This window comes from Rattus norvegicus, chromosome 1 (genome assembly GCF_021556685.1).
Source record: "Rattus norvegicus strain SHRSP/BbbUtx chromosome 1, alternate assembly SHRSP_T2T, whole genome shotgun sequence".
NCBI lineage: Eukaryota > Metazoa > Chordata > Mammalia > Rodentia > Muridae > Rattus > Rattus norvegicus.
Genome location: NC_141534.1, coordinates 186,954,547 through 186,970,176, shown reverse-complemented (window position 1 = coordinate 186,970,176; position 15,630 = coordinate 186,954,547).

The following is a 15,630-nucleotide window of genomic DNA, read 5'->3' as shown; positions in this document are numbered from 1 at the left end:
GCCTTCTCTTCTTTTGATGGTGTCTATGTCACTGTGGCCTGAGCCTCTAGTGTACTGTTGGGAGGATCATAATCCCCTGGGAGGAGAGTTTTTGTTTCTCTGGATAACCTGTGGTTAAAGGGACAGACGCCTATAAGACACATCTAGGAGAAAGGAAGCAAATGCAGGGCACCCTCCTCCCTGACTCAGTGCCAAAGAAAAACTAAACCTGCTCATTAGCGGATTATTTTCATTCCCTGAGCTGGTATCGAGATCTGTAATGCCCATCCCAGAGTGCCCCTTGATGTGATTACCAAGCATCTCAGGACATTGACATAGCTAGGTCTGACTTACAGACCTGCCAGTTTAATATAGTCCAAAGAATTTTATCAGAGCCTTCAACTGATAGATTATAAGGACTATTTCAAACTCTTTGCTGCTATTAAGCACCTACTGTATGCTAACCTCTATGAGATGTCCTGATATTGTCTCACTTAAAAATCATCTTTAAACAATGCTATTGACTGATGTATACGCATGAACTTCATATTTTATATTTCCCAAAATGGTACATCTTTTCTATCACAAGTACAAATTGCTAATTTTTAAAATAAAATTATAAATTATTTCTAGTGGGCATGAAATACATAGTTAATAGTCACACATGAAAAAATAGTCTTTCTTCTCTACAAAAGAGATTTTACTTTCACTCTTGATAACAAAGGATTTGATATAGCCACTGCTGGGAGGCTCCATTACATTAGATTTTAAAGATGAATCCATTTTTAAAAAATCATTTTCTTCTTCTCATACCCTTGGAGATAGAATATATTTCACATGGCTGATATGTTGTGCTGGGATCATGGAACAGGATCTGATCATAAATATTTTTGTCCATAGTTACTAATATTTGTCTATGGGTGGCTTACACTGAAATGTTTTATCTTTGATGGCCTGTGGTCCCTGCACCCTCTGGCTGTATTCATGTTGAGACATTTATATAATGACCTACTCCATGGCCACCAAGGTCAATGACCTTCTTCAGGGCAGCCCCAATCCTCCGATCCTCTCTAAGCTACTTCTGAACTCCTCTTAGTACATTTTTGAGACACTTTTCTGGGTCTTGGTGGCATGTTTCAGACACTTTTCTATGCCATGGTTCAGTGGCTGAATGCTGGTGTGTTTCTCTTGGTCTTCACCCCACAAGTGAGGCTCAGAGCTTTTTACTTCCTGCCTATTCTTTCATCATCTTTAGGAGTGTCTGACACCATAATATCTAGGGACAGAGTCCTTTCTCAGACAGTCTTCTGTAAATAAACTCTATTCAGATGATTGGACCATCCCACACCACCTTCTAGTTAACCTTGACGTTCCTTGGGGCAGAATAAACATTTCTACATAGTTACACTACTCTCCCTCACCTTGTACTTTGAGTTATCCAGGGTCTTAGTGTTTTTGATTCATAGCTAATCATCTGGATGGTTTTCTCATACCTTGTGTCACAAAGACACGCTGTGTTTGTACAGAGCTGGCTCTTCAACTGCACGCCTTATTTTCAAGATGATTGATGCTGTTGAAATTTCAGGAGGACATTTCGGAACTCTAGGATCTTCATCTATCAATCAACCCAGCATACTTTTGTAAGGAAAACAAAGTCATGAATTTATGGGTTCTAAACAGTTTGTGTAGTGATGTTCCCGAGGAGGTAGATATTCCCACTCCAGGGTGTAATGATTTGTTTCTGAAGGGTAGAATGTGGGGGTGGAGAAGAAGGTAGTTTTACAATGAGGCATGAAGTGTGGTCCCATGGACTGGAGAAGGAGATTTTGAGCACTGTTAGAGCCAAGTCAGTTTGAACAAGAGAAAAACACAAGACAAAACAAAATCGACAGATATTGTACAAAACACAAAGCCAGCTCTCCTTCAAAACAAAGACTGGGCATGGAGAGATAGCTTAGTGGTTAAGATCACTGGCTGTTCTTCTAGGGAACCAGAGTTCAATTCCCAGCACCCACATGGTGGCTCACAACCTCTGTAACTCCAGTCCCAGGGAATCCAACATCCTCTTCTGGCCTTTAAGGTCACTGAATGCATGTGGTAAACAGGCATATATTCAGACAAACATTAATACATATAAAATAAAAATAAATAAAATTTACCCCTCACCCTCCAGAAAACCCTGCAAAACATTAGAGGCCATCAGAAACAATGAAAGTCACAGACCAGAAGAAACTAAGTCTTCAGGCCTGACAGATGTATTGTGATCTCCTAGATAGGATCCTGGAGCAGGGCAGGGATATCCAGGAGAAACTAGGGAAATAGCAACAAAATGTAGATTTACTTAGAAAGGATAACTGTCATTTTGTCCAGGAGCAATGTCGGATGGTAAAATAGGATGATGTCATTGGGTAAGGGAACTAATTGAACTCTTCCGCTGTTTCTGCAACTTTCCCATCAGTCTAAAATGAAGATAAAAATTATGACTAAAATCATATTTGTGGAATTAGGGTGAAGACTGGATTATGTGTCTGTGCCTGTTTGTGTATGTATGGTTTTTGTACTTTCTGTACATGTGTGTGCACTTGTGTGTGAGAGCATGTATAGGCCTGAGAGTGAAGTCGGGTGTCTTCCTCCATCATTCTTCACTTTATTTTTTAAGAGAGGTGTCTCTCACTGAACCTTGATTCCTCTTTGTTGCCTGACCGATGAACTCCAGGCGTCTGTCTGTTTGCAGTTCCCCAGCACTGGAACAACAGGTGCGTGCCACCATGCCTGGCTTTTTATGTGGTTATAGGAATCCAGATTCAGGTCCTCATGCTTGCCGGGCAGGCACTTACCAACTGAGCCATCTCCCCATCCCAGGAACAAGTGTCTTTTACTGTTGTACCTAGGCTATTAGGAACTCTGCAGCAAAATATCTTGAGAAACTCACATTCTATGGGGATTTAGGAGCAGAAGGGTGGGTGGGTGACATCTATATAGGTCAAACGCCCCGCTGACGTGGGGTTCAATTCTCTGTAGAAAGTCAAGGTAAGTCTGGCAAATACTGTATTGACTACATAGTGACTATATGCCAAGGGAGTGAATAGCCTGTGGACAGCTGCAGTATTTCAGGAATGCACTAGGAACTGGGGTGTTGCAGATGAGTAAGTCATGGTGTTTTCCCTGGAAAGTGCTACATTTTGGCAGGAGAGAGATTTGTAAAGAAGTTAGTGGATGAATTGTTGTATGTGTTGTGATAACTAGGAAAACAGGTTTATGGACGAATAGTGTAGTGGAGGTAGGGATGGATGTATGAGGGACAACGTATCTTTCAAAAAAGAGGTATTTAGGTATAACCAGACACATTCAGGTGGCATGGTCATAAACAGAGAAAGACAATCACTCTGGCAAGGACATGGAGGTTGCGTAACAGATGAAGAGTCCAGAGAGAGGGAGAGAAGGAGGGAGAGAGAGAGAGAGAGAAAAGGAGGGAGGGAGGGAGGGAGGGAGGGAGGGAGGGAGGGAGAGAGAGAGAGAGAGAGAGAGAGAGAGAGAGAGAGGAGTTAGGAATTGTTACAAAGGTTAAGTAGAAAGGTTAGTTGGCTAGTGAGTTCCATTTCTCTCATTTCTGCCCTTATCAAATGATATTTCTGACAATCTAGTAATGAATAATATATCATTTAAGGGACCAGAGAGATGTCCAGTGATTAAGGGTACTTGCTGCTCTTGGGAAGGAGCTGGGTTTGGTACTCAGTACTCACATGGTACTGTAACTCCAGTTCCTAGGGACCCGACACCTTCTTCTGGCCTCTGTGGGCAACAGACATTCACATAGTGCATACACACAAGCAAAACATCATCCACGTTAGAGAAAATAAATAAATAAAACATATACTTTTATTAATTACATTTGTTTGGCTCTAAGTTATAGAAACCCAGTCTATACTATGGCTTAGGAGAGAAAAGAGACTTACTGGCTTGCCAACTGAAGGATGTATTGGTTGGTCACATCGTAGGATGATCAGGGTCCAGGTGGGTCTTAGGACATACAGAGCTCAGTTATCAGGAGTCCTTTTGGGCCTTTCCCCCCCTTATAGCTTGACTAAATTGACCTACCCTGAGAATTGGTTTTCCTTACATAACAAAAAAGCACAAGCTCTTGTTACTATATATTATATGTGTACATTTTGTACATATGTGCATATGTGTATGTGTGTGTTTTATTTAAGACCCCTACCCTTAATGAGGTCAGCTATTCTGTCTGTAATTTGGAGAAGACTAGTGAGTGAGGTTAAGTGCCACTCACAAGACCAGTCAAGAGAAAGGGGGATGAGGAGGAGGCAAGCAGGAGCAGGAGATGAGGATGGGATTAAGACAGTGCAGATGCCACCATGGTGATTATACAGTCGACAACACACTCTTTCATGAGCTTAGTTACTGCACAGGCATACGGCTCAGTCAGTCAACGACAGATATATGACACACTCTGGTCAAAGAGATGGGGATATGAGACAGTGCCCCATTTTCTCTCTCAGGGGGATCATGAAAATATCCATAAGATTTGAGCAACTTACTCCTAAACATTCAACTCCTTGTGTATTTTCTCACTCTTATACATCCCTGGGGTTGAGACAGCTTGGCATATTCTAGACTCTTTGTGGCTCACATCTTTGAATGACTGCTCTGGATTTAAGATGTGATTCTCCCTCCTTACAAAGGACAAGTTGGGTTCTGTTTCTCTGGCCACACGGTTGCTGGGCAGGGACTTCTTACTTCAAGTAAAAAGGTAAGATAATAAGTCACAGTTGGATAGAGGCCAGCCCTCAAGGTAGCATCTGAAAGAGCTGAGATTTCTCCCAGTGATGCTGGGCCACAGGGACCTCATTATGCAGTCCAGTCTTGGGAGCAGACAGGACAGAGTTTAGATCATTCTCTGAGCTCTAGGGAGTGTCCTCCATTTCTGGCAAGGGTGGATCTCCAGTATCCATAAGCCAGCTTAGCTTGCAAGGGGAAGATGGTAAGTTATGTCAGATAGAGAGTCTATCCTTAGCCCTGAAGTTGACTCATCTCCTGATAAGGACTGAGGGCCTGAGTCAATCCTAGTTCTGCAGCATTAACCAGTCCTTAAATACCCTCCTCCCTTAGGAAGTGTCAATAGAAATAGCAGCTGTCCTTTACATGGGTATACTATTTTTCAGTTATCTGGGATCTCATATTGCTTCTTGTAATGCTTACAAAAAATCCTGTGACGCTAACCCAGGCAGTGTTATTTATGTAAAGAAGTAGATTCCTAGATGCTCATACGCTGTCTGGAGACACGTCTTATCTTTTTTTTATCTTTATTAACTTGAGTATTTCTTATTTACATTTCGATTGTTATTCCCCTTCCTGGTTTCCGGGCCAACATTCCCCTAATCCCTCCCCCTCCCATTCTATATGGGCTCCCCCTCCTCATCCTCCCCCCATTACCGCCCTCCCCCCAACAATCATGTTCACTGGGGTTCAGTCTTGGCAGGACCAAGGGCTTTCCCTTCCACTGGTGCTCTTACTAGGCTATTCATTGCTACCTATGAGGTTGGAGCCCAGGGTCAGTCCATGTATAGTCTTTGGGTAGTGGCTTAGTCCCTGGAAGCTCTGGTTGGTTGACATTGTTGTTCATATGGCGTCTCAAGCCCCTTCAAGCTCTTTCAGTCCTTTCTCTGATTCCTTCAACGGGGGTCCCGTTCTCAGTTCAGTGGATTGCTGCTGGCATTCGCCTATGTATTTGCTATATTCCGGGTGTGTCTCTGCACTTCTTTGCTTCATCCATCTTATCTAGTTTGGTGGCTGTATACGTATGGGCCACATGTGGGGCAGGCTCTGAATGGGTGTTCCTTCTGCCTCTGTTCTAAACTTTGCCTCCCTATTCCCCCCCAAGGGTATTCTTGTTCCCCTTTCAAAGAAGGAGTGAAGCATCCACATTTTGGTTATTCTTCTTGAGTTCCATGTGTTCTGTGCATCTAGGGTAATTCAAGCATTTGGACTTATAGCCACTTATCTTAACCCATGATTCTTTCTCTATGTTTTCTTCATCTGTCTTCAGCTTGGTTGGTGCTCCTGTGGCTTGTAATAATAACACATTCATTTATTTCACATGGATGAGTGTTTCGTCTGCATGTTTGTATGTGCACCATGTATGTGTCTGGTGTTCAGGAAGTCAGAAGAGGGCATTTGAACCCCCAATACTGGAGTTACAGATGATCGTTAGCTACCATATGGGTTCTGGAAACTGAACCTAGATCCTCTGCAAGAACCAGAAATGATTTTAACCACTGAATGATCTTGCCAGTCCTAAATAGTGATTTTTAATAATTAATAATTTTTAAAATTATGATTCTTAGTTCATCAGTATGATTGTTATGTATATACATATATTTATATATATTACTCAATATTTAAATGTAGTGCATTTTATAAATGCTCAAATTGTTCAAAAGTCTTCCTAGTATGGCCTCATGTCTTTTTCACACAATCCCATGGACTTTTGAAAACTTATTTTCTCTCCTGAAAAGATGTCCCAGACTCATTTTGTATATTTTCCATCCCAGTACTAAAATATGCTCTTTCTTTGAGGAATACAGTTTTGGAGTGGTGGTCAGAATTGAGACAAGCCTCACCCTGTAGCCTAGGCTGCCTGGAGCATACCACCATGGGTTCTTGGAGTGGAAAATGGTATTTGGTAATGAGTTAATCAACTATCATTTGTTGTAGTGCTTTCTATATATGAATGATTAGCTTGACAAGGTAGCTCATGTCATATAATTCTAGCGTTTGATAGACAAAGGCAGAATTGTGAGTTCAAGTCCTGTTACATAATAGATCTGGACTATATAATGACACCTATATAATGACATGTATAATAATGACAGTCTACACAATGAGACCTGGTCTCCAAAACCAAAAGGAAATAAACAAACAAACAAAATGAATAAAAAAAATGACTAACCAGGTCTGGTCTTGTGGTGTTAGGAATGTTACTTTCTTTTTCTTTTTCTTTTTCTTTCCTTTTTCTTTTTCTTTTTCTTTTTGGAACGGTCAATCTGTGTAGCTTTGGCTGGCCTGGAACTCACTGTGTAGACCAAACTCACAGAGATACACGTGCCTTTGCATCCTGAATGCTGGGGTTAAAGGCATGCAGCCCCATATTCAGCTAGGCAAGTGACATTTTAGCCCATGGTGTAGAAATGATCCACAGGCAGGCAGTCAGGTGGTCTCCTGGCTGACAGTTATCTATTCTCCTTGTCTGTATCTGTCTACCTAGCCAGATTTATCTTATTTAGGATTCATTGTGCCCCAAATATTTACAAATTAATATACTTTGAACCAGACTGTGTGCTCCAAAGAGACACAGAGACAGACATAACAGCTCACGGTGACTGGAATAATGGAAGATATCTGTGAAGTCCCGTGTTTGTCCCCTCTGGGACTAAATGACACAGAGTAGTCAAGTATTTGAGTTTCATTTTTTTTATTCAGATAGATCAGTTCCAGTCAAGGTCTGTGGTACCAGACTCCCAGCTCTGTCTGGTGAGCCTTCTTGGCCTTAGTGATGTATTGCCCAGGACAGAATGTTCCTAATCATTATTCTCATATTGTCAAAGACATTCAAGGGAGGAGGGGACTCTGAGATGCTACATTAATTCATCAAAACACCAAGTCCACTTCTTTTCCAGGCACCTGGGCCGTATTCCAGGTGCAAGCAGCAGAAGAAAGAGCTGTTGTTTCCCATGAATGGAAATTTAGAAACCAGTGTTTAAGTATTTAAGGCAATCAAAAGCTCTACATTCCATGCCACCAGGTGCTGTAGGTTGCGTTACCACATTTACTGCTTTAGGCATTGCCCTAGATGTTGTGGAGAGGGTGGCTGTTGGCTTGGTACATTCCATGTTTATTCAGCTGGACGCTCAGCTCATGGGAAATGGGTGGAGCCTCTCCTGGCACCATAATCACACTTAGAGCCATGCTATCACGTTTTCTCTCTCCGTGGAACGAAAAGCAGAAAGGAGGGACTTTACTCTGTTTGCTATTCTATCTTTAACACATTGGAAAACGCACAAACCAGAGCCCTTAAGTAATAGCCACTAATTGAGTTACCATATTTCTCCCACAGCAACATTGATCTGTGGAGGTTCTTGAGGGACCTTCCTTTTTCTGTCACCTGGGTCACATATGGGAAGTGTCTATAGCCGTAATGTATCAGTCAGAATAAATCATGCTATGACTCAAAATAAAGAAGTCTCTGGATGCTTGTGGTCTATAAAACACCACTTCCTGCTTTCACTGCTTTGCAGCCTAGGTCAGATGACCTGGGAGAAGGGACAACTCTGGATTGGACTCAGTAAGTGTGGAAAACTGTGTATGTGCGCACACGTGTGTGCATGTGTGTGTGTATGTGGTAGGTCAGAAATGACATTCTGAGGCAGGATAGAAAGGCATGAACAATGATGGGACATAGGAAGGAAAAGGAGCCCTTTACTCCAGCATTTGTCTGGACCCTCAGCTGATAAGAATCCCAACATAATTAGCAACATTACAGACACAGAGTTGGTGTTCTGCTCACCTGTAGGTTTTTGTGTTAAAAGACCAGTCAGCTAGATTTATGGCCAGAATGTACCTGATTGAGTAAGACTTTTTTCTCTTAGACGTTCTCTGGGAATCTCAAACAAGACTTCACTGGGTGATGTCCTGCCTTCCCGGATCCCTTATGCCTAGACTTTACCTTGTCAATTGCAATCTTGCTAAGTGCTTCCCAACAACCACCCTGTGGTCTCAGCGATCTCATGCAGGTTCCCTGGCAACTGTTGAAAGGTAATTGCTTCAGGACCTAGCAAGATGGCTAACTGGGTAGAGGAATTTTGCCACCAAGTCTGGCAACCTGAGTTTGATCCTTGGCATTATGATAGGTGAGACCTGGCTCATTAAGGTGGTCCTCAGACCTCCATCCTCGTTCTCAAGCACACATGCCCTCCACAAACAAACAAACAAACAAACAAACAAATAAATAAATAAATAAAATGGCTCCAGGCTCACCTAAATGGTGCATGCACGTTTTGTAAGATGCTCAAGTGCCACTCTCTCTCAGAGAACCCCTCGTTCTCAGGAGTGTCTTACTTTCTTCCCAGGTGTCTTCTTTCCCTTAACTTTCATGCTTAAAACACTTATTTAAAATGTCATTTAGGACCTGGTGAAGTGTGAGCATTCAGGTGACCTGAAGGAGTAAATAAGGTGAATATGGTGGCCTGTGCTCAATCCCAGCACTGGGGAGGCAGAGACAGAGGGATTCCGTCAGCTGGGCTAGTCTACTTGGTGAGCTATAGGCAAGTAGAGATTAGGCTTCAAAATAAAAAAACAAAACAAAACACTCCCCCCGCCACTACCAAGGAAAACAAAACCAAGATGGACGACACCTGAGAAATGGCACTGGAGGTTGTCCTCTGACTGTCAGATCATATATGCACACATGCACAGGCACACTTTTCATACCCCCCCCAACTCTCTCTGCCTCATGCTGGTTCCACATGCAATTCTTGTCTGCACAGAGTCCAAGGTTACAGCTTAATGACAGACAAATAAGAGAATGCCTCTAGCTGCTGGGAGTGACAGCTTGGAACTGTGTCTCTAACCCTGTTGTGTACCTCACAGCTCCAGGTAACAACTCATTAGTTAGTGCTTTATGTGTGGCCTGGGAGTGAACCCCACCACGTTGTGTGGAGTATAGACAGGCAATAACTGTGAGAGGGATTTTTACCAAATGTTCTAGGTCCATTCAGCTTTTAGAAGTTTTTCAGAATAGGATCTAAAAGTACCTTCCTGTAGAGGCAGTTTTTAAAAAGACAAACAAACAAACCACTATACTGTGGAGCCCAGGTGTAGTTCAGTAGCATAGTGTTAAGTCCTTTTGGATCCTGATTAAAAAGGAAAAACCAAAATGAAACAAAAACCTAACACCTCAAAGAGGTCTTTGTAACCTCAGCAACCTTGGTCCTACATACAGTTCAGCAGCTATGATTGTAGGCTTTTTGGTGTCAGGAAACCTATTTCAAATTCCAGATGTGTAATAGACTGTGTGGCAGATTGGAGCTGCAGTTTTGGGGTTGAGTGTCTGCCTGGGCTTGTAGTTTCATCCCTAATACTTCAGAGGAACAGAGCCACGAGGCCTAAGTGAAGACATGGATGTCTCCAGGTATAGCAGTTCCTCTGTGCTGGGTCCGCTGCACCATAGGATGACATTGGAGGAAGAAAAGATGGGCGCAGCACACACGACCAGACACATCCATCAGCTCCAGAATGTTTGCTAGCTTGGAAGAAGGAAAGATTGATATTTTATTAGTTGGAGTCTCTTGGGCCAAGTTTTCTTGGCAAGCAAAGCCTTCGTGTTCTCAGGAGGTCTGGCAATTAAGGTTGCTCAAATTTCTTTGCAGGGGAACGTTCTCTGAAATGATTTCACTCCCAGGGAATCTGACTCCGCACATGGTTTTTCTCCTCTGCCTTTACCACAGACTCTGCAAGTCTCATACTAGGAGAGTATCAACCTTGGCTAGCTGAATAATCCCGCAGGGAGATTTCAATTTCACCCGAGACTGAGTCCTGCTTCAGAAAGACTCAGTCACTGTTTCCATGCTGGGGTGGTGTGTAGAGGGCGGTGGGGGTGCAAGGCACCGAGATTCTGCTGGACCCCAGAAGCTTGTTCTCACTCTCACCTGCAGCTTCATCAGGACCTCCAGTCTCCCTCAGTTTCAACTCTGCTAGATATGGAGCTGGCAGCTGGTTTTCCCTGTCTTTGGTTGTCTCTTTCCTCACCTGAGCTTTTTTTTTTTTTATTTTTTTCTTTGCTGTCAAGAGTTTCTTAGTTACACAGAATCTCTTTTTTCAATGCTTCCTTTGTTTCCTGTGATTTGGGGGAGGGTGGTCCAAACCAGAATATCATTGTCTGTAACAATATCTTAAAGTGGTTCCTATATGTTTCTTTTCCCCTCTAGTAGTTTAAGATCCTTCATTTAGGTATTTTGAGCTGAAAAAAAAATGAAAATTATTTCTTCTATTTTTTAATATTGCAATATAATTATATCACTTCAACCATCCCTCCAAGCTCTCCTATACAAACTTTATTGCTCTTTTTCAAATTTGTGGCCTCTCTTTTCATTAATTGTTTATATATAATATATATCTAATATGTATTATATAGGTACATATATATTATATACACATATCCCTAAACACATAAATTCAATCTGCTCAGTCTGTGTAATGTTACTTGTAAATATGTTTTTATAGCCAACCCTTAGTGGAGGAAAACCAATTGGCGAATTTTCCCCGGGGAAGACTAGGTCTCCCACTCATTACTGCTTCGTCACCTGTGGTTCTTTGTGTAGGGGTAAGGCCTAGTAGACTTTACCCTGTCCTCATTGGCGTGTCTATTGTCCTTGCTCAGCTTATGATTAGGCAGGCATGGTGGTTAGACTTCTGATATTACTAGCAGGCACAGTTTCGCGGCCAATGTTGTGGGGCCCCCAACAGAAGAGACTACTCAAACACGGGGTTAAGCCAACCGAAAATTTTGTGGTGACTACACTGGGTATTAGGGTCCCAGTGTAGTCCTAAGTCTTTTTCTGGGTGAGCTGTTAAACATGAAAACATTATCCTGGGTTGACACACTTTAGTTAACAAGAACACTGAGCCAGGACTGGAACTTCAGAAGTCAATTCCCAGAAGTCTAGGTGTTGATGGAGTAGGTCTTTATCTCACTTTTCCAGGGGATGCTGCATGTGTACTGAATTTTATGGCCTGAATGATATTTCCATCATGGAGTCAGCTGTGCTAAGGTCTGGGGCCTGTTACACAAAGTTCCTGATCCTCTGGCTCTAACAATTGTTCTGTCCTCTTCCACAAGGACCCTTTAGCCTCAGGTGAAGGAGGTGTATTGTAGATGTGTCCTTGAGTTGATTTTTTTCCAAAATCTGGTTTTTGTCCCAGAGTCAGGGAAGAGTCAAGATGATGGTGCTCTGGTTTCTGCTTCTTTGTCTCCACAGATGACTCTTGCATTAAAAAATCTCTTATCCCCCCTTCCGCCTTCCCCCTCAGTGACTTCTTTCCATGAACACATTAAACACTCTGAATTGTTTCCAATTTTCAAAGCTGACTTAGAGCTGAGCTGGATCTCCTCTTTCTTCTCTTTCTTTGCATTGAAACTGGAAAGTTGAATGGAGCATTCTTGATTCTCCTCCCCACTGTTGGCCTTCTGGCCTCAGAATTCTCTCAAGACTGCGTTGGCCACCTTAGAGATCATCTTTGTGTTGAACTCAATACTTTCCCATCCACCTTCATTCACGTCAGCAACATTGGATGTTCTTGACTTTTGCATCTTGACTCGCTATTGCAACTCTCCTCTTTCCCAGGGGCTTTCTTATGTCAAAATGAATGACATAGACCATTTAAGAGAGAAAGCATTTAACTTACGGTTCCACAGGGGTCTGGTCCATGATTTTGGGTTCTGTGGTGGCAGGTGTGTGATGGGGAAGTGTCTCTATCTCATAACAGATAGAAAACAAAGAAAGAGGAAGGACGTGGGGTCACTATAACCCTAATCGCATGGACTTCATGACCTATTTCCTTCAGTGAGGCACAACTTACTAAAAGCCTTCCTGTCTACTACTATCATCTGTATGTAGATTCAAGTGCCTGGTCATGGGTCCATGAGGACATTTCATATCCACACTGAGAGTGTCCATCCTTTTTATGCAGGTTTACTCTTACCTGTCTGACTTTTCCAATTTCTCTTGAGTGTTGCTGTTTTCTGGGGTTTCATCTTCAGCCTGTTCTTTGGGCATAACATTCTGTCCATGGCTGATTGTAATCAAGTTCAGCAATCTAGTCACTATTTATATACAGAATTGTGCCAAGGTCTATCTCTAAGTTTCATATTATGTCAATGGTTTAGACCCATGTCTCTACCTGTTTCTTGAATTTCTTCATCCAGACAGCCAATGAGCACATTGAAAATTCATCTGAATGATTCTTGGATTCCATTAGTCTCCAGTTCTTAGAATGGCCACTCAAGGATTTTTTTAAATTAATATTTTGATTTTATATTTTAACTATGGTATTTTCCCTTTCCTTTTCCTTCTCCAAAAAACTCCTCCCATATACCCTTCCCCATACGAGAAGGACTCTATCTGCTATTGTTTATTACTGTGTCTGTAAGGTCTACATCATTCTCAGCACATATGTGATTAGAAATGCTGATTGAATGAACACATTCTGCTTCCCTCAGCAATGTTTCTGTGAATAGAGGTTCTCATTCCTGGCAACCATGGGTTCATGTCACCTCTCTATTCTTTAGTATGCGTATCTGCTAGTGTCCTGTGTTGTCTGTATTCTGTCTTTACAGTAAATTCCATCTTCTAAACACTCACTGACATTTTCAAGCCTTTTTGATTTCCCTTATTTCTAGCCTCATTCCCCTCTTTTATGTGTGAGGACAATACTACATTTCAAATGTTATTCCCATTCCCAGTTTCCATGCCAACATCCTCCTAACCCTCCCCCTCCCCTTCTATATGGGTGTTCCCCTCCCAATCCTCCCCCCATTACCGCCTGCCCCACAAGAATTCCATTCACTGGGGGTCCAGCCTTGGAAGGACCAAGGGCTTCCACTTCCATTGGTGCCCTTACTAGGCTATTTATTGCTACCTATGCAGTTGGAGCCCAGGCTCAGTCCACGTATAGTCTTTGGGTAGTGGCTTAGTCCCTGGAAGCTCTGGTTGGTTGGCATTGTTGTTCATATGGGGTCTCAAGCCCCTTCAAGCTCTTTCAGTCCTTTCTCTGATTCCTTCAACAGGGGTTACGTTCTCAGTTCAGTGGTTTGCTGCTGGCATTCACCTCTGTATTTGCTGTATTCTGGCTGTGTCTCTCAGGAGAGATCTACATCCGGTTCCTGTCAGCCTGCACTTCTTTGCTTCATCCATCTTATCTAGTTTGGTGGCTGTATATGTATGGGTCACATGTGGGGCAGGCTCTGAATGGGTGTTCCTTCTGCCTCTGTTCTACACTTTGCCTCCCTATTCCCCGCCAAGGGTATTCTTGTTCCCCTTTTAAAGAAGGAGTGAAGCATCCACATTTTGGTCATCATTCTTGAGTTTCATGTGTTCTGTGCATCTAGGGTAATTCGAGCATTTGGGCTAATAGCCACTTATCAATGAGTGCATACCATGTGTGTTTTTCTGTGATTGGGTTACCTCACTCAGGATGATATTTTCCAGTTCCAACCATTTGTCTATGAATTCCATAAAGTCATTGTTTTTGATAGCTGAGTAATATTCCATTGTGTAGATGTACCACATTTTCTGTATCTATTCCTCTGTTGAAGGGCATCTGGGTTCTTTCCAGCTTCTGGCTATTATAAATAAGGCTGCTATGAACATAGTGGAGCATGTGTCTTTTTTATATGCTGGGGCATCTTTTGGGTTTATGCCCAAGAGAGGTATAGCTGGATCCTCAGGCAGTTCAATGTCCAATTTTCTGAGGAACCTCCAGACTGATTTCCAGAATGGTTGTACCAGTCTGCAATCCCACCAACAATGGAGGAGTGTTCCTCTTTCTCCACATCCTCGCCAGCATTTGCTGTCACCTGAGTTTTTGATCTTAGCCATTCTCACTGGTGTGAGGTGAAATCTCAGGGTTGTTTTGATTTACATTTCCCTTATGACTAAAGATGTTGAACATTTCTTTAGGTGTTTCTCAGCCATTCAGCATTCCTCAGCTGTGAATTCTTTGTTTAGCTCTGAACCCCACTTTTTAATAGGGTTATTTGTCTCTCTGCGGCCTAACGTCTTGAGTTCTTTGTATACTTTGGATATAAGGCCTCTATCTGTTGTAGGATTGGTAAAGATCTTTTCCCAATCTGTTGGTTGCCGTTTTGTCGTAACCACAGTGTCCTTTGCCTTACAGAAGCTTTGCAGTTTTATGAGATCCCATTTGTCAATTCTTGATCTTAGAGCATAAGCCATTGGTGTTTTGTTCAGGAAATTTTCACCAGTGTCCATGGGTTTGAGATATTTCCCCACTTTTTCTTCTATTAGTTTGAGTGTATCTGGTTTGACGTGGAGGTCCTTGATCCACTTGGACTTAAGCTTTGTACAGGGTGATAAGAATGGATCAATCTGCATTCTTCTAGATATTGACCTCCAGTTGAACCAGCACCATTTGCTAAAATGCTATCTTTTTTCCATTGGATGGTTTTGGCTCCCTTGTCAAAAATCAAGTGCCCATAGGTGTGTGGGTTCATTTCTGGGTCTTCAATTCTATTCCATTGGTCTATCTGTCTGTCTCTGTACCAATACCATGCAGTTTTTATCACGATTGCTCTGTAATACTGCTTGAGTTCAGGGATAGTGATTCCCCCTGAAGTCCTTTTATTGTTGAGGATAGTTTTAGCTATCCTGGGTTTTTTGTTATTCCAGATGAATTTGCAAGTTGTTCTGTCTAACTCTTTGAAGAATTGGATTGGTATTTTGATGGGGATTGCATTGAATCTGTAGATCGCTTTTGGTAAAATGGCCATTTTTACTATATTAATCCTGCCAATCCATGAGCATGGGAGATCTTTCCATCTTCTGAGGTCTTCTTCAATTT